General features: G+C 36.0%; 1 protein-coding gene across 5 annotated transcripts in view; it reads left to right on the top strand.

The window, feature by feature from the left end:
• The window catches only part of CDH18 (cadherin 18), a 305,298-nt gene that overhangs the window by 41,531 nt on the left and 242,983 nt on the right, over positions 1–20,784 (top strand). The window contains exon 1 of one of the 5 annotated variants that reach the window (XM_084880775.1): positions 3,309–3,348. The exons of the other annotated variants lie outside the window; for them this stretch is intronic. The gene's annotated coding sequence lies outside the window, so the exon portion shown is untranslated. Of the gene's footprint in view, positions 1–3,308; positions 3,349–20,784 lie in introns of those variants that run through there. 5 annotated transcript variants of the gene reach the window in all.

The following is a 20,784-nucleotide window of genomic DNA, read 5'->3' as shown; positions in this document are numbered from 1 at the left end:
TATGGCCATGCCCCTAAGAAAATCATTATGTTACAGCTTCATTATACAACACAGTCTTCTTGCCTGTTCATCACTTGGCACAACTCAGACCTTGTCTCAGTGAGGGATGGTGTGGCACTAGCTTGACAGCCACTTTTGCACAAGAGAACAACTGCTTTAGGTGGCTGCAGAATTCCTCCAGTCTAAGCATGAAACTTTTGGAATCTATCCAGTTGAGAAGAATATGTTATGATATAATTGGAAATTCTTTGAATATAGTTTCAGATTTTTAAAGGGTTCTGAGCATGATCTTTCGGTTTTATTAATAACTGTATTGCCAGTTTAAGATACTATCTAGTATATTCATATTTAATACTAGAAGCCCAGTTCATGAGATGCATGCACTGGTGGCGGTGGGGTGTTAGTCCCTCAGCCAAGCCTGAGCCCTCTTGCAGTCTGGATCCTCCTGGGGATTGGGCCTAAGCTGGCAGTCAGACATCCCTCTCGCAGTCCGGGATCACTTACTCCTTACTGCCCTTCTGCAGTGAAGGAGGGAGAGGCTCCCACCACAGCTGCTGCACTCGCCAGCCATGAACCTGGCTTTGGCTGAGTGGCACTCCCCCTGTGGGAGTGCACTGTCCACCAGCGGCAGCTCCTGCATTGAGCGTCTGCCCCCCTGGTGATCAGTGTGCATCATAGTGACTGGTCATTCCACCACTTGGTTGATTTGCATATTAGGCTTTTATTATATAGGATACTATCCAGTTCTTTAGCTTGAAGTAGAGATATGGTGATAAGAAGTATAGGAAGCTGAGACTAGCCAACTTTTTCACAATTTACTTTTTGAGGATGTATTTTTATATTCTTAATAGAATCCAGAGTCTAGAATCATAGGCTTGAATTTTTCAGCTGTAAGTGTGATGTTGGAGATGCAGTAACAAAGGGAACACAAATTCAACCTATCCATAGTGACAAAAATATTTAAGAGAAATTATCTTCCAGATATCTATCTATGTGTAACAAAATGACCCATACTGCTATAGGGCAATGACCTTTGTTTTTATGCTCACAGTTTCTGTGGATCAGGGAATCAGATAGTGCACAAAGGGCATGACTTGTCTCTGCTGTGCTCATTTCTGGAACCTCATAAGCAAAGACTTGAATGGCTTGAGGTTACCTAACAACTTGGCTGCTGAAGTCTGAAGACTTCTTCGCTCGCATTTCTGGGGTTGAGGTTGAGACAACTTGAAGGCTGGCTTCTTATGGTCCTGTCAGTTGGAGAGCCAGTACATAGCCTCTTCATGTGACTTGGGCTTCCTTGCAAATATGGCATCCTAAAGATGGTGGCTCAGAGCTCAAATTGCTGAGAGGCAGTTTCAGAGCTTTCTAAGGCCTAGCCTTGCAGGTCACAGGTGTCACTTCTGCTTAAACTATTGCTCAGAGCAACCACAAGTCTGCCCTGATCCCAAAGGAGGTACAACTAGTCAAATTAAACTTTACTGTTGGAGGACTGTTACAGAGTTTGTATTAAAAGTGTCACCTAATCTAATTTTTTTTTTAAAGAGAAAGGGATATCTTATCAATTGCTTCAGAATATTGAAATCTATAATTAGAGGGTAAGTCATTTTTGTTTCTTTTCTTCCAAAATATCTCATAAAATGGGAGCATCTTGGTCATTTTTAATTGTACAAGAAGAGGTATAATAATATTTTGGTTCAATGTTTTAACTCCTTTTTACTTATGTATGTATTCTTACGGAGAATCATGGCAAGATAAGTGTTTCAAAGGCTAGTCAAGTTAAACACAGGGAACTTCCAAGAATGAAAGAACAATTTCCAGGTAAAGAAGTAAGATTAAAAGTAAATTCACTCAATTGCATGACAGCCCAGTGTGTTTTCTGTTTGTTTGGTTTTTAATTTCTTTTCATTTTTCTGTAACAATCCATGGGGTATTGTTAACAACAGACTAGGGGAGGAGGCTTGGCTTGATTTTTATGTCAAAAACTTAGATCTGACAGGATGAAAGTATAATATTAAGCTGCATGATATCATTTGATGCTTATAGGTATGACTGGCTTGATCTCCTGTAATATCCACAAAATTCCTTAACTGAAGAAGTTTGATGCTTCTATATTTAGCATTTGTGAACATTTCAATGCTTTTTTAAAACCACCATTTTGTAGTAATTTTAAGCTCATTTAACCATATCATATCACAACCTGATGGAGAGAGGTATTAATATTGCTTCAGGTGACTGACTAAAGCAGATTACCAGTGAAACATGAGCAGAAGAGAATTGTTTTGGTTTGTAGTCCTCTAACAACTATTTCCATTAACAGTTTATTTTATGCTAGATGGATTAAATGAATTACTCTGAATTAAAAAAAAAATATATATATATATATTAAAAATATATATATTTATATATATATAAAATATATATATATTCTCTCATTGAAAATGTAGATTACTAGTTGTGACAATTAATTGAGAGAAAAATAGTTCATCTGTAAAACAGTGTTAAGTTAGAAATACTCTCCATCTTCCAGTCCTTCAACCTCATGTTCCTAGAATGACCTGATGTGGATGTTATGTTTTTCCTCAACCAAAGGCAGAGATTAATGTGCTGGACCTTTACTTTAGCCAGTGGTCTTCACACATTTTGTTTTCAGGACCTTTTTATACTTTAAAAAATTATCGAAGACCCTAAGGGGGCATTTTTTTATATGGGGTTTATCTATTGTTTATTATATTAAAATTTAAACAGGAATTCTTATGAGAATGTCTCTCTACATACTTCACTAGCAACATAGTTTTTAGAGAACTATTTTTGCCAGTTTAAGAAGTAAAAAAATCTGCAGTTTTTAAAAAATGTTTATTGTTGAGAGTATTATAGATACCCCTTATCCCCTCCCCCAATTATCACCCTCCACCAGCTTCCTGCCCACCCCACACTATTCAAGTTTTGCTAAATATGGATGAGGTTGCATGACTTTTCATAAACTTTAGTTTTTGTGTTAAAACTTATAAGTGCACAATTACATATTGAGGTTTCAATTTTTTTTTTTTTTTTACTTTTTCAGGAACTTATATATTTCAAGAAATTAAGTTTATTCATGAGGTTAACTTAAAATGTTTATCCAGTTTGTTTTTTACTTTATGTCATTATTGTTGCTTTCTGTGGCTATTTATATTTTTTGTTTATATGTCATTATTTTCATTTGTATTTTCTTTTTTTTAAAAAATATGTTTTATTGATTTTTCACAGAGAGGAAGAGAGAAGGATAGAAAGTTAGAAACATCGATGAGAGAGAAACATCCATCAGCTCCCTCCTGCACACCCTGTACTGGGGATGTGCCTGCAACCAAGGTACATGCCTTTGATGGGAATCGAACTTGGGATCTTTCGGTCCGCAGGCTGACACTCTATCCACTGAGCCAAACGGTTTTGGCTTCATTTGTGTTTTCTAGTTTATAATTACAATGTTGGGAGCCAGCAGTCCTGGATTGTGAGAGGCATGTCAAACTGCCCGTTTAGATATGTGCAATAGCTAATCAGGATGGATTATGTTCACTAACAGAGAAATTATTAAGGCATATCATATATTGCCCAAATTTTAAAGCTTTATTTCTCATGTATGAAAATTCTGATGATGAGTGCAATAAAATCAAATCAGTAGATGCTAAGAGATGCTAAATGATTTTTTTAATGTGGATTAATATTATCTTAGAGTGTATAAACTTTCTACAGTTAAATTTTCATATTGGAAGTTATTCATTTTCTGAAATCATACTATTTTAATAAGAGATTTAGGTTGATGTTGACATATTTTGATAGTATATTTGTGCCCTAGTAAATGTGCAAGTTTTAATAAATACATAAAATTCTCCTTATTAAAAAAAATGATACTAAAACAGTTAGGCAGATAGCATTTTTAAGAATCCTAATACTTCTCAATTCCCTATAGAATTATAAACTTCTGGAGACAGGATTTCCCTTACTGTTGCTTTCTTCCACCTCTCTCTTCTCTCTTTCACTTTCTAAGGGTTAACACCTATTGGTACTTTCGTATATAAAGGCTTTATTCAAATTTGTTGCATTGCATCAAAGATCTAAGTAATACAAATGGATTTTTTGCCCTCCATTGTGCAAAGCATTATAGTTCAGCACACATCATTAGAGTATCAACATGTATATTCTTTCAGGTTTTGAGGAAATGTGACAATAAATAATGTAGTGCTCTTCTTCACAGAGCTTACAATATAAAGTCTTGCCTTAGTACGATGCGTATTAATGTGCATCAGCATCCATTAGTTCTTGTTGACTCATGTGAGCTACGCTGAATGAATATTTCTTGCTGCCTTTATATAGACGAAGACATTGTACCTCAGAGACATTATCCAAGTCCCAGGACCATTACCTGGGGGCACACGGATTGATGTAAAACCAAGCTTTTAAAATCTTAACCTAAAGTCTTTCCTAGTATTCTAAACTAGCTCACAGCTGGGCAGCTGAGTCCTTAGCTGCTTAAATTAGTTTAAATCATAAGGACCAAGATTTTAAAAGGACATGCAAATATGATTTTTAAATTACCACTGCTATTCCCCCAATGAGAAATATGGAAGAATAAAAAGGCCTGAATATATTTGATACAAAACATTTCCCAATTTTAAAGCACATAAAAAGAAATTCTGATCACTGTATGCCAATGTGTTTTTTAAATTCACAGATAATTTGTGAATACTTATAACAGGAAATGAAAACTGTTGGATCTCATCATGTGCAGTTATCTTAAACTGGGGGGAAATGGTATTGTGGAAAGGGTAAAATAAAGTTAAAATGTAGGCATGTTATGTGTGACATATGTCATACAGCTGACACATTTTCTCAAAATGGTTCTGGAACTCTTTTAGGAAATGAGGATTGCACTGATTATTAATGTGTACACTATTTTAATAGAATGAAAAAGATATTCTAGTGAGAGTGCCATTTTAGTGAACATGTGCATGTTGCACTGCCCTATATAAATTCTTAGCAGCAAATTCTGTTGAAATCATGTATATAAAATTCCCAAGTTCAACAAAGTTGCTAGGTTTTTATTTTTTACATTCTTTATTGTCTTACTAGGTATCCACTCACATCTGTAACCACTTTTGCCAACAACAATCACACATAAAAAGCTAAAATATTTTCTAGCATGTGTGTAGATATATTCCGGTGAATTGATATATCCAGATATTAAAATAGGCAACTATTTGATTTCTTAACCTATCAATGTCTTGCTAACTGCATGTTCTGACAGTCATGGGGTGGGGGGTTAAGGTACTTACAAGACTGGGTAGAATATATATGTTTGTAAAATTGATTTGGGCCCAGACATTTTACATTGCTGTAAAACTGATATGATGGGATGGCTTTCTATTTTCCTGTAGTAAAAGATATTGTAGGTCATGGTATGTTTTTTGCACTGCAGGATACTATTGGATTTTGTTTCTAACACAACAAATGTATCATAACATTTCTTCCTATTTTTTTTAAGATGGGACATCATATTTAATCTAATTATGTATAAACTAGAGGCCCGGTGCACAAATTTGTTCACGGGCGGGGTCCCTCAGGATGGCCTGTGGGGATCGGGCCCCACCTCACGCCCCCAGCCTTGCAACCCCGCACCCTGCCATGGCCTGGTGCCTCCCCTTCACTTGCTCCAGCATCCTGCATGTAGGGCAATAAATCGATTGGGGCTGGGCCCCTGCTCACACCCACCTTGGCCTGGTATCACCTGCCCACCTGCTTCACCATTCCACTGGGGTCCCACTCTCATCAGGGTCTTTGGGGCTGGCAGCCCCTCCACTGCTGCCTGCTGTCAATGCCACATTGCAAATGCCCACCATGTTCTATGCTGCTCCCTGGTGGTCAGCGCATGCCATAGCAAGTCATCAAACTCCTGGTTGAACAATTTGCATATTAGGCTTTTATTATATAGGATGCTTCTGAAGAGCCAGTTTCTGACCTTACAGGCACATAGTCATAACATCCTCATAGCTTCTTGCACTGCTATTGACACATACCAGTTCTCTAATTTTAGACCCACGTTGAAACCATGAAAGAAAAGAAAAAAAATTCTTTGCTTTACTGTCCAAATATCTAGGGAAAGTTAAGGTCAGTGAAAATCAAGAATCTAGAATTCATTTGCATTTTCAATATAAGTCTCTTTCTAATTCTTTACTCTTACAGGTTTAATATTTCTCACTCTGTCCCTTTCTCTCTTGATTCCTTCTAAAAAGCTTAGGAATAACTATGATTTCAGATAATACATTAGTATGTTTTATCTTTCTAGAATCAGAAATTTCATAAGAGGTGTTTTGCAAGCATTTCATATTCTTTATTATCTGACTTAAATTATTCATTATTTTAGATACTCTTATAATAAGGCTAATATGATGGCAGCCCATTTTTTTTTCCTAAAACAAAACATAGAGTCTTGTATACATAATGCATCAAATTCTGCTTTTAAAATATCACTACCCCTTCTGTCTTTTTACTAGATCTTTCCATTGTGAAAGACAAAGGAATTGATTTTCTTTAAAATACTCATATTCTTCCTACCACTTTCCTGACCAAATGTTTTAAAGGTGGCTCACTGTCTCTAGGAAATGTCTAAAACCTGTGGCTGGCTCTCAAGTTTCTTGAGAATCATTGGGATGCAGCATTTTCTCAGGCTCAGGGTCCAATCTTCCCTTTCAGGTAACTTCATGGCCCAGTATCTTCTCACTGATAGAAACTTCCACTCTATTTGGACTTCTGACACTGAGCACTTCTCGCATTTCCTCTTACCCATTGCATTTTACATGGTGCCATTCATTCTTTGGCTAAGCTCCAACACATCTCTGTCATTATGCAGTTTTTCATAATTCTTCCATGCACACATTATCCTTCCCACAGCATGTGCTACCTATGAATTCACAACACAGACTAGGTTGTTAGCAAACTAATTCAACTCATCTTTCCTTACTCACAGACTAATTCAACTCATCTTTCCTTATCACAAGTGAACCATTTGCGGGAAGCAGGGAAGTGTTGACACAAGGAAATGATGAGATGATCTCTAAAATTAGTTTCCCTGAGAAAACTCTTTGATTTTATTCTCTAAGTGGGACATTATTCCCAACCTAGCATGTGGCCTCATCGCTTCACGGTAATGATTCCCCACAAGGTGGCCATGTTCCCCGGGTGACTAAATCCATGGATTCTCACAGTTTTCATCTCCCTTAATCTCTTAGAGGTCCCGGCACTGATTTGTCTGCCTTATTCATGAAAACTTCCAGTGAAGTCATTGCCTACACCTCTTCCTTTGCTTCTTCCTCTGCGGCTGCTCGTTTAATCAGCTTTGCTTTTACAAAGCCTCTTAATGCTGTGGGTTGTTAATAGACAATCCTCGATCTTATGCCTTTAATTATTATCTCAAACTGACGACTCCCAAAGAGTATCTGTAGCCCTGACTCATTCTCTCATTTTCCTGAGCTGCTAGCTGCATAGCTGGCACCACATCTTAAAATCCCAAAGGCAGCTTAGGTTCCACCACATCTGAATGTGTGCCCATCCCCCCTCAGCCACCAACCTCAATGCGGGCTGTCCCATGGCTCCTTTTCTCCATGGTTTTCATTGCTCAAGCCATTTATCCAAAAAATAACCCTCAGCAACTCACTCCTGACTCCTGCATTCAGCTTATTTCTTTTATGGCATTATTTAATCAGCTCACTGGTATAAGAAAATATTACGGACGAGGTGGCTTCCAGAACAGACATTTGTTTCTCATAGTTCTGAAAACTGGGGAGGTCACCATTAGGGTCTTCACATGGCCCGTAGAGTGAGCACTGATATTCCTTTTTATTTATAAGGAGACTAATCTCATTGTGGGGGCCCCATCTTTATGATCTCCCAAAGGTCCTCATTATCTCCCAAAGGTCCTACTTATAAATATTGTGATATTAGAGATTGATGCTTCAATGCATGAATTTGTGGGGCACATGAACATTCAGTCTATGACAGATCTTATCATCTAATGATCTCTGGGAACTGACCCCTTCTCTCCATCTTCATCATCAGCACTCTTTTTTATATCACTGTCCTATTTTATCTAGACTCAATCCTCCTTTCCCTCCCTTGCTACAAGAAAACAGGTGTTTTAATAAGAATGTGAATCTAATCATGACACTGAGATACCAATAAGTTTCCGGGGCTTCTCACTGTGGGAGCATAAGCTGAGCATAACCTAAAAGATTGCCTGGAGCTGCCACTCACTTAGATATCAGCTTCTGTTCACACCTCATTCTCCCACCTGCCAATCTTTTGTTCTATCAAGAGGCAGACACAACAGCTTTTTTTTTTCTTCTTCTTTTTTTTTTTCAGTTCCTTAATATTTGCAGACATTTGAAAATGCTCTGTTCTTGCCCTAACCGATTTGGCTCAGTGGATATAGTGTCGGCCTGTGGACTGAAAGGTCCCAGGTTTGATTCTGGTCAAGGGCATGTACCTTGGTAGGAGGCATATGCCCAGTGGGAGGTGTGCAGGAGACAGCTGATAGATGTTTCTCTCTCATCAATGTTTCTAACTCTCTGTCCCTCTCCCTTCCTCTCTGTAAAAAATCAACTATATATATATAAAAGAAAATGCTCTGTTCTCTGCCTGAATTTTCTCCCTGCTTCTAATATGTTTACTTGGTAAGTACCAACTTATCTTTTTTTTTTTTTTTTTTTTTTTACTTTTTCTATATTGAGTAAGGTTTTACATATGTGCCTTATTGTTCCATTGCCCCCTGACATCCACACTCATGTTCTCACCGCCCTTATCTTTAACACCTCAGCTCAGCTGTCACTTCTGCTCATGGATAGATAAATTCCCCTTTATATGTGTTACTAGCTATTTCTTCCCCACAATTTGAATTAAATATTTTAAAATGTTAATTGTTTAAATGGTAATTGCCTTAATATCTATCTTCAAACCCACACAGACCCTAAGATCCAACAGCATAGGGTATTTTCCTAGTTGGCTTACCTTTTACCTCCATTTGCTGGGACACATAGTGGGCCTTACTTAAATATTTCTGACTAGATGAGTTTAGCAAGTATTGCCTTTAGACACGCTTGTATTTTTATTTGACTTTTGAAGTACAATCCATTCTTAGAATACATACTTTGTCTCCAAGTTTCCGTCCCATCATGCCTATAAAGTTTATTAATTATTAATATAAGTAAAGGAGTATTGATTGATTGCCTAGAAATATCTTTGACCAGATCCATTTGTGAAGCCATAATAAGTGAATTTATATATCAACGCAACTGTGATAGACAAATTCTGCAGACAGGAAAAGCAAGTAAATCCCCACAAATCCCCCATTAATACCAGGGATTTAATGCAGCACAGGCTATGCTGCTGACGCCTGAAGGAAATTATGCTTGTTTGCACTCTGGAGGAATCTAAACCTGGATAGAGTGTTTTTATTTAGGTAGCTGAGCTGCTTTAAAAGAATGATTGTGGTGTTGTTGACTAACTTGGGTTCCAGTTCATTAGGGTATATTTCATAATATATTGTATTTCCTCAATAAATGTAAATAATACCAATTTGCAAGCAGCGCTTTTCACATTTCCTCCTTATTATATCCCATTTTGGCCACAGTTATTGAGCAGCACTGGGACTGATTTCTGTTCTGAGAAGAAAATAAACTATCCATGATTTGGAGGTTAACTGATACATTAGCTGAAGAGAAAATCTATTTAATGGACCCCTACAGGATTTTTGCCACAGCAAGGACGAATGGGCAGACAGAGAAGATAGAAATAGCATACCATTCAGCACATACTTTTTGAGTTTTAAAGTGTGATAATTATTGCTGAAAGAAAAACAAAAGCAGGCACTAGGATTCTCACACCATACTTACCTTATTTAGATTACTAAGTCCCTTATATATTTACTGTCACATGATATTTGGGGAGAGGACATGTGTATCTGCTGGGAGTTGTATAGAATGAGAATAGTTGGAGATGGTGTTCCTCTCCTGTTACAAAGATCCTTTAAGTGAAGGCAAATTCAAAACACACACCAAATAGGTTTATTTTTTTAACTGTAATATTTCCTGCAAGCTTGAAGTAAATGATAATGCAAAATAAGAATAACTACATGCAGATATTCGCATGTGTATTTTTTTCCATTTCCCCTACTGGGTATCTTTGGCATCAGATTTCTAATGCAATCATAATCATTACAATAATAATAACTTCACCAATGAGTTCCAACTGAACGGAAATGTAGGAAACCACTTTACTTGCATCATTTCATTTAACCTCACAACCACTCTGTGGAGTTATTGTTCTTTCCGTGGCTGAGACACATTAAGAAAAGCTTGTGAAGTTGCTAACTAATTTAGGTTCCAGTTCACTAGGATAGATGCCATGGTGTGTTGTATTTTCTCAATAAATGTAGCAAACACCAATTTCTCTTCCCTGCACCACCAAGATTCTCATTTTGTAGTCAATAAAGCTGATGCTTCTGAGGTGAAGAGAATGCCCAAAATAACAACATGGAGCTAATGGGCGGCTGCATCAGGCTATGGATCTAAGTCTGACCGACTGAATCTGCTCTTATACACCGTCTGATCTGACTTTTAAATGTTCAGCCTAATGACCAGACATGAATCTTTTTATTCCGTTTGGCATTTAGGGAAACCAGCTCTCTAGCAAATAGATTTAATTATTAGGTTTTGTGTTAGCCTTTAGGCCTGATACAATATAATTAAATTTACCTCTGTAAACAACAGTCCTTATACTACTGCTTACTTAGAAGAATTGGAAATCTCAGCCTAGATGAACTTTGGTCATGGGACTGGCCATTGGTAGCCAATGTCTTTGGCATTTATGGCACTCTCAGGAAGGGCTGTCAACTACCTGGAAAGATGTGAATAAATTCTAGAATTTTTTTTCTCTTCACTTTTCAATACACTTCAACTGTCAGAAAGCAAAGTTTGTAAAATTACACAAATTCTTTTAGAAGAATAAAATTTTACTGTAGCAGATATTAATATTATTTTAACTGTTTTAGAATTAAGTATAATTATATTTTTCTTTATATGTAGTGATTATTTACTAGAGGCCTGTTGCATGAAGATTTGTGCAAGAATAGGCCTTCATTCCCCTGGGTTTGCTCCAGGCTGTCTGGGAGCCTGCAAGTCCTTGCTCCCTGCAGAGCACCGCTCTTGTAGCTCCCTCCACTCCCACCCCCACCCACCCTCTCATAGCAGGTGTCCCACCCCATCTGGAAGCTCCATGACTGTGTATACAAATTAACCTGCCATCTTTGTTGGGTTAATTTGCTTATTCACTCCTGGTTGGCTGACGGCATCATGGAAGTATGGCCAATTTGCATCTTTTCCTTTTATTAGTGTAGATAATAGATATAATTTTTCCTCCTGACTCTCATTGTACATTTATAATTTTAGGCTAGGATTGTGCTAGATATACATAGCATAAAAAAAAAAACATTTTTAATTAAATAAGATTAAAGTTTGCATGTTTATCAATATTGGAACTCATCAAAACAACCTTGCTTTGAAACACATGAGTAGTTGGATTCCCCTTTATATCAGATATTTAATCGTATTAGTTCTGTTGGCTTTTTTTCCCATCAAAAACATGTTAAATGTAAAATGAATGATTAGGTATTTCTGACTATTTTCATAATGATAGTAAATTTTCTAAGATAAGGTTTTATTTCCTTGCCAACTAGAGCAGAAAGCAAAGTAGAGACTAGCCTTTCATTGTTGCTGGGATACATCTTTGAGAAATATTAAAGGAAATTATATATGAGTCTGATTAGTGCTTCCTTGTCTGCAATCAAAGACTTTAAAGCTTGCATGTTATGTTGCTAGTTATAACATGTTATTTTATTTTGAGTCAAAAATTTCCAAAATTGGCCGAAACCGGTTTGGCCCATTGGTAGAGCGTCAGTCTGCGGACTGAAGGGTCCCAGGTTCGATTCCGGTCAAGGGCATGTACAGGTCAAGGGCATGTACATTGGTTGTGGGCACATCCCCAGTAGGGGGTGTGCAAGACGCAGCTGGTCGATGTTTCTCTCTCATTGACGTTTCTAACTCTATCTCTCTCCCTTCCTCTCTATAAAAAATCAGTAAAGATATATATTTAAAAAATTTTTTCAAAAATTACTCCTAAATATTGAATGAGTAATTGGTTAAAAAATATGATAGTTCAAGAAAGTAATAAAATCCTCGAACTTAGCAAATCATCTAAGTAAATTAAGTGAGGCACAGTACAATCATATAATTTTATACTGATTAATTTTGTAAATCTGTTGTTTCTAATTTTTAGATCAGCTTTTTGTGGTAAAGACACACAAAAAAATGATCAGAAATTATAGAAGGGAAATGTCTATAAAATATGTCTATCATAATTTCTTTACCTTTATATAATTACTTAAATATTTATAATGCTATATTTCCAACCAAATACAAACTATATTGTCTGTCAATCTACAAAAGTGAGTTTATCAAGCAGTTTTTCTCAGATATACATACATAACCATATATTTTCTTAAATGAAGATAGCTTGCTACAGTAGTATTTATAAGGGCCTATTAAGGGAAATTTTGTCAAAAAGGCAAATATAGAATAAAAATCTTTCTTTTGAATTTGTTGACAATTTTGAGCAATTATTATGTTCTCTTTGAATTGTAAGCATCTTCTGATAGACAAAACGCTGTAATCTTATTATGGGTCACTAAATTTTTCTCACTGGCCTTTATCCATAAAGTTATCTATTACTGTGTTTTAGTTACCAACCTCTGACATCTGATATATATGATAGCATAGAGAGAAAGACAGACAGACTGGGCAAATGAATATTAATCATATTGATTAATTATTGTTTTATTTGTTATTCCTTGGTCCAATCATGGATATAATTATATATTCTCAAGCATTCAGTCTTTAATAATTGATATTAGAACAATGAAGAGTTTGCCTTATTTTCTATTTATGTAGTATCCATGCTTTTCTGAATATTCTTCAAATGAGTTTGAGTAAAAATCAGAACTCTATGGTTCAAAGTCTTGGAATCTTGGATATTGTGGGTGGTACAAACTCAATTTACAATAAAAATATTGCACTATTTCAACTTAATGGGAAAGATCAATGGTAGACGTTTATTTGAAGTTTTTTTTTAATTATTAAGAAATTATAGTCAATATATATGGATTACATTATTTCTATGAAATCCCTGCTGTCATATAACTTTTTACCAAGTTTCATTAATTATTTTTAAATCTTTTACTAGATATGAAAACTACTGACATCCGGTTTTTCTTTTTGAGATGATTATCTGTTCATTAATTAATGAAGTATTTTTTTCCTACTATCTTTAGGGACTACTATAGTGAAGTTTAATTTCTGAAAACGCACATTGTTGAGGAGTATATTAATATCTAGGGGAAGAAAATATTGTTTGTTAATTCTTATAAGTAAGAGTACTCACTTCATAATGTAATTTTTATTTTTATTTTTTATTTTTATTTTTTAAATATATTTTATTGATTTTTTACAGAGAGGAAGAGAGAGGGATAGAGTTAGAAACATCGATGAAAGAGAATCATCAATCAGCTGCCTCTTGCACACTCCCTACTGGGATGTGCCCACAACCAAGGTACATGCCCTTGACTGGATTCGAACCCGGGACCCTTCAGTCCGCAGGCCTACGCTCTATCCACTGAGCCAAACCAGTTTCAGCCATAATGTAATTTTTATTAAAGTTATTGGAATGATATTGCTTAATAAGATTATACATTTCAAGTATATATTTCTATGACACATGATCTGTATATTACATTGAGTTCCCACCACCCAAAGATTATTTAAAAATAATATTTTTTAAAAATACAAGTGGTGTTATTAAGGACTAATCTTAGTGCTTACATCTATATTTTCGCAATAAGAAAACTTTGAAAAAATAATACCAATTGTAGTAAACAGTATACAAATCTAACTGCTACTTCTCAGTTTCTTTCTGGATTCTCTGCCAGCCTTCGTTTTTAACAATTCAGAAGTACTGTTGATTTTAATGCAGCTCTTTTTATAATCTGAGGCCTAATTGATCTGTATTAAGCTCCCCCAATTCACACTTCCCATCATCTGTCAGACTTTTCTAAAGGGTTAAAAACAAGTACATGCTATAGGTACAAATATATTATAATTATTTTTTCCTTTCTAGTATTTTTAATGAACTGTTACTAAAAATAAATAATTGCTAGCCATTCCCAAATCGCAAACAGCTTGTACTCTGCAAGTTCATTTGTAAGCTACTGTTAGAATTTGAAACCTATGTCCCCATAAAGCCTGAGTGATGAATGTGGTTAGGACACAAAGCCAACCTGGAAGATTCTATCTAAATCAAAATGTAATTAAAATGTAACACCAGTATTATTATATAACCTGGCCATTATTTATCCAGCTCTTCTTTGAGAAGCACTTTCTCGTATTTTAAAATTGGAACACTTCAACTTCATCTTTCTGTTCCATATCTCCAATTGTTCGCAGACTCTCTCCTCCCTTTCTTCAGCCCCACATTTCAGAAGCTCCCACTTTGATAATATAAATTGAGGTACTTTATCAGTATGGAGAAAGAGTCTCTTGGCAATAAACCATTTGAAGTTACAAGGTCCTCATAAATCCTATGGTTATCTTTCACTCTTGCCTTTATGACTATATTCTGTTTTGTGATCATTTTTGCATATCTACATTTTTCAGGAAAGCAGATCCACAATTGCCAGTATATTTTACATTTTTATAAACTCAGGAAACTAATATATAGCACAGCTACATCATAATCAAATTAAATCTGTATCACTATACAACATAATTTATCATAAGATATTTCAAGATTGTAAATCCAACACTTACTTTTTGAGATGACAAAAGCAAAAGCAAAAGGCGGTACTCATTTAACCAAGCATATGTATCTAGCTAATGTACACAGCTGAGTTCAAACACAGAGCGTTGACGTTGTGTCATGTTATATGAATATGCATGTATGAAATATATGTGTGTTTTCTTTTTATCAGTAATATTTTCCTATATTTACTTGGCCCTTGAATAACATGGAGTTTAAGAACACTGACACCCTTCCACCCCCATACAGTTGAAAATCCACATATAACACTTCATTCCCCCAAAACTTAAATTGTTTCTCAGAATCTGTGGGAGATTAGTTCCAGGATTCCTGTGGATGCCAATATGTGTGGATGCTTAAGTCCTTTAGATAAAACTAGGGGCCCAGTGCATGGGTTGGGTCCCTAGGCCTGGCTGGTGATCAGGGCAGATTGGAGCTTCCTACTGCCAGTTGGGGCCTTCCTTCATTCCACGCTGCCCCCTTGTGGTCTGCACTTATCATAGTGAGTGATAGAACTCCTGGCCTCCCAGTAAAACTCCTGTGGGAACACTTTGCATATTAGCCTTTTATAAATATAGACTAGAGGCCCGATGCACAAAAATAGTGCAAGAGTAGGTCTTCTTTCCCCTGGCTGCAGGCACTGGCTTCCCTCTGGCACCTGGGACCTAAGCTTCCCGTACAGCCCCGACTTTGACAGGAAGGACAGAAGGATGTCTGGAAGGACATTCAATCTAATTAGCATATTACAATTTTATTATTATAGATTATATATATATCAATGCATACAGTCATTCTTCTGTATCTGTGGACTCCCAATCTTGGCTAAAAAAATAAGTACAGCCCTAACTGGTTTGGTTCAGTGGATAGAATATTGGTCTGAAGACTAAATGGTCCCAGGTTCAATTCTGGTCAAGGGCATGTACCTTGGTTGCAGGCACATCCCCAGGAGGGGGTGTGCATGTGACAGCTGATCAATGTTTCTCTCTCATCAATGTTTCTAACTTTCTTTCCCTCTCCCTTCTTCTCTGTAAAAAAAAAAAAATCAATAAAATATATATATTTTAAAAAGTACAAGTAGCTATTGAAAAAAAAGTCTATGTGTGGACCTGCCTATATGTTGTCCAAAAGTCCACGATATATATTTATCTTATATTCTCAAGTGCTTCCCCAGATTCCCAGTGCTAACAAGTTCTGACCACTTGTAGTCACACGTATAAATCCCTCTGCTTTTGTATATGCTATTAGATTATGTCCTTTATAATAGAACTATTAAATTTGCCTATAAAGGTGCCAAGTATCATGCATTTCAGTTGTCATATCAGCAAATGACAGAGAGATTGTTAGGAAGCTTGGAACTTCCGAGACCGCAGCCCTTTTGGTGAGCATTCACCTGGAAGGAACCTGCTGTATCCTCTGAGGTAGTGGGAGGAATGGGGGCTTTGTTTCTCTCTTAGAGATAAGCAGAATCTTCTTCAGATACTTGTCTAAATTCTGTGCACATATCGCAAACTTCTGTTCATCTGATTTAAATGCACAGTCCTTCGGAAAATTAAACAACAAAACAAAATCAACTTTGCTTGCATTACAGAAAAACTAGAATGAGAGCTGAAGCTCATGATTACATCTTTAAACATTTTCCTAATGTGTTGTTATTTTGAGTGGTAACTGTCAAAATAGTGTTACTAGGTGTATGTTGCTCTGTTTATAATAAGACACTTAACTCTTTTTTCACCTACCTTTTCAAAACCACTTAGAAGCTAGGAGATAATAAAATGCACTCTCTGCTCAGAATTGTTTGGGAAGGAGAGGAGAGACGGTGTTCTTCCTAGTGGTAAGATCAATCACCTACAGCAACATAGTTCTAATCCTCTGCTATTAGAAGTTCCAAAGCTAAAAATGTTAAGATGACTCATTCCTTTTAATTTTCAACTTAACAATGTCTAATGTTTTCTTATGATATTGAGATGGTTTACATTTTGTGGAAATATTATAGTTCTTTCTTATCTAATCTAAAATTTTATAGGTTTGGAACATATATGAAGATTATCCAAGCCAAACCCTTGTTAGAAAACTCTGTTGTGTAGAGAGATATCATGGAACTTTTAAAATTATTTTTATTCTTCTGTTTTTATAGTTTAACATAAAAAATAAAAAGTTTGATATAATCTATATATATAAAAGCCTAAGCATCCACCTGACTGACTGTTCAACCTATGGCTATGATGTGCACTGACCACTAGGGGGCAGATACTCAACACACAGGCATGGAAACATGGAACACACTGATAAATCTCAGAGGGAAGCAGGGAGGTAGGATGGTGGAAAGAGATTAACCAAAGATCTTATATGCATACTAGAGGCCTAGTACACAGATTTGTGCACTGGTGGGGTCCCTCAGCCTGGCCTGTAGGGATTGGGCTGAAACCAACGGTCTGACATCCTGGATTGTGAGAGGGTGGATGTAGGCCAGGCTTAGGGACCCCATTGGTGCACAAATCCATGAATTGGGCCTCCAGTACTCAATAAATCATAATATATACCACTCCATAATATATATCAAGTTATAATATACACTACTTGATTTCTTTTTACATGCCCATTTGTTTGATAAAATATTGGATAATTGAGAAGATTTAAATATCTCTGCAAGATATAGATAAATAAGACTTGGTTTTGAGAATGGGAAACAAAGTCTAAAAGGTAAAGTGACATATACCATAGCACTTGGGTTTATGTATTATATTAACAAATTCTATATTTTCCTACCTGCATCAGTTTTTGTGAAACTTCATGGCTTAAAACATTGCTTATTATCTCACACAATTTCTGAAGATTTGAAGTCTAGGAGTGGCTTAGTTATATAGTTCGTACTCTGGGCCTCTCACAACAGCTCAGTTGTCTGCATTCATCCTGAGGCTTAATTAGGACTGGAAAATCCACTCCGTAGCTCACACATAGTTGTCTATAGATTTCAGTTCCTCTCTGGTTATTCGATTTAGGTTCCTAGCTCTTCAACAAATGGGTGAGCTTCTCTGTAAGGCAGTAGTTGACTTCTCTAAGAATGATTGATCTAAGATGGAAGGAGGAAGAAAGGGAAAGACACTCAAGATGAAAACTGCAGACTTAACAGTCTCAAGGGATATGCCTTCAGTTTTGCTATATTGTTATTATAAATCAGCCACTGAGTCTAGCACACACTTACAGGGTAGGATTAGAAAGTGTATAGGTGTTTTGTTTGTTTGTTTTTTAAATATATTTTATTGATTTTTTTACAGAGAGGAAGAGAGTGGGATAGAGATCTAGAAACATCGATGAGAGAGAATCATTGATCAGCTGCCTCCTGCACACCCCCCACTGGAATCAAACCTGGGACCTCTCAGTCCACAGGCAGATGCTCTATCCACTGAGCCAAACAAGTTTCGGCAGAAAGTGTATAGTTTTATTTTCAAGATCACACACTACTCTTATAAAATGCTTCGATATATGTTTTGTCACATTTAAATTACCGTGTTTAAAACTGAAGTTAGTATTGCCCTCATCTATTTTATATACTTAAGAGCTAATATGCTAATTAGATTGAACAGCAGAATGACCATCCAGACAACTGTCTGAATGACCTTCTGGACAAAGCAGGGGCTCTGAGGGCCAAGCCCCTTGCACAAATTTGTGCATTGGGAGATTATATATATATATATATATATATATATATATATATATATATATATATATGTGTGTGTGTGTGTGTGTGTGTGTTTATAAAAGGCTAATATGCTCTAATATGCAATGTGTCCCTCTGCCCATCTGACTGGTCACTCTGACGCACACTGACCACCAGGGGGCAGACACTCAATGCAGAAGCTGCTGTGACATGCACCGGCCATTTACAGAGAAACAGCAGCACAGACTTAGCACTGACAAAGTATCACTTGGCTTCTCCCAAGTGTGACACAGGCCCCACCACCACCCTGGAGTGACAGTCCACCAAATCACAGCTGATGCTGCTGAGACCCGTGGTGCAAAATGCAGCCCAACCCAGCTCGGAAACTGTTGCTGTCAGTGCTGGTAATGATATCATATAGCAACTCCCAGCTTCCTCTCCCTAGCAACTAGTCTCCTTACAGCATCTTCAGCCCAGGAACATGACTTGCTTATGGCCAGGTGGAAACATTTCACACTTTAACCAAATGTCTGTGAATGTGAAGCATTTTCCAGTGCCTCATCTCATTTGATCCTCACAGAAGTACTGGAGTAGGTAGATAGGAGACTCAATGGAGTCCTGTTTTATTTTCATTAGTTAGAAAATGGAGACTTAGAAAGCTGAGAAACTTGACCCAACTGAAAAGACCTAAGAAATGTTGGACTTTGAAAATGACTTCAGGTTTTTTTACAGTGGATAAAATAGTCAAATGCTGCTGCAGTTAAATATTTTACCATTTGTTCTCCCTGTGTGATCCACAATAATAATCTGCTTTGTGTTGATATTTACTGCTATGTTGCTGACAATTACCTGAAATAGAAGTTGGGGTGTTTCACTGGGCACCAAAAAGTTTAGCTACATCAGAAAGCCTGTCTAATTAAGCAACTTATGGCTAAGTTGACTTATACATGCGAGATACATATAAAGTTCTCGCTGGCGTCAATCACATATGTATGTTTCAATCTGTCACTATTGATGGTGAATTTGGTTGACACTTATAGAGAAAGGGAAAATAATGATATTAAAATATTTTTTCTAATTAATTTCCTTTCAGTGTGCACTGGACCACTAGTATTATTATAAGAGTAAAAGTGAATTAACACAGTGATGGCTTAATGCATTTTGTTTGAATAAAGAAATAGCAGGGCTATGTTTATTTAGATACTGGAATGTATACCTCAGTCATTTTGAATGTGAAAATAAAATATTTATTCAATGATAGAGTGATAATGGCCAGTTATTTTTTATTTCACAAAATGTCATATTTACTACAGAAAGTGTCAGTGTTAATTTTCTTCTTGGTCTAACGTTTTATATATAAAGTATTTGTGTCTAATATTTCCAATTTTATCTAGTGGTATAATCTGAGTTTCAGTTTTAAAGATATTTTAATACTTTTTTGTGAACATTTATTTTATAAGCAATTTTAAATATATTTCAAACATATACCACCTCATACCTGAAACTTGTTTTAAAGTTAGTGAGAAATCCAGACCTTCTAAAACTTGCAATTATCCATAGCAAATGTAAGGCTTATTCTTCAGTTTATTTTGTTTCCATTGCAATTAATTCAGCAGTTTCAAATGTAAGTAGATAAATTGAAGGATAATTAGTTTGGCTCATTTTAAGATGAAGAAGGATTTTTTTGGAAAGAGTGAACCAAAAAGATAATGAAGTAATAAAAATGGAAATTCATGATGATATATACTTATCTGTGATAACTATTAAATTTAAAAATTATTTAGTTTCTTCTCTTTTCAATAATAAAGGGCATTTAAAAGTATTATGTCAGAATAAAGTAAAATATCTACTTAGATATATAGTGTGTTGATTTGTACTTAGCGAAGGTGGTCATTAAAACATAAATCCTAAGGGCTTCTCCAGTATATTAATAATAATGACAATAGTCATAATATAAACTATAGTTTATTTAATACCAGACAATAATACACTGACCAAATCTTATGTGATTAGTTTATTTGTTTGCAAATTTTAGAGAGGAGCTTATAAAGGATCACAGAAGTTACTAGTAAATAAATTCCCCAAGGTACAAGTAAGAGCCAAACTAGGATTGGCATTTCATCTGCTTGATTTCAAAGTCTGGTTTTGATTCTGCCTCTTACTCAGATTACATTTGTGGAAGACTCTTCTTATAC

Source organism: Pipistrellus hanaki (assembly GCF_964339955.1).
Source record: "Pipistrellus hanaki genome assembly, chromosome: 4".
In the NCBI taxonomy this organism is placed as follows: Eukaryota; Metazoa; Chordata; class Mammalia; order Chiroptera; family Vespertilionidae; genus Pipistrellus; species Pipistrellus hanaki.
This window is presented reverse-complemented; position numbering and strand designations above follow the sequence as displayed.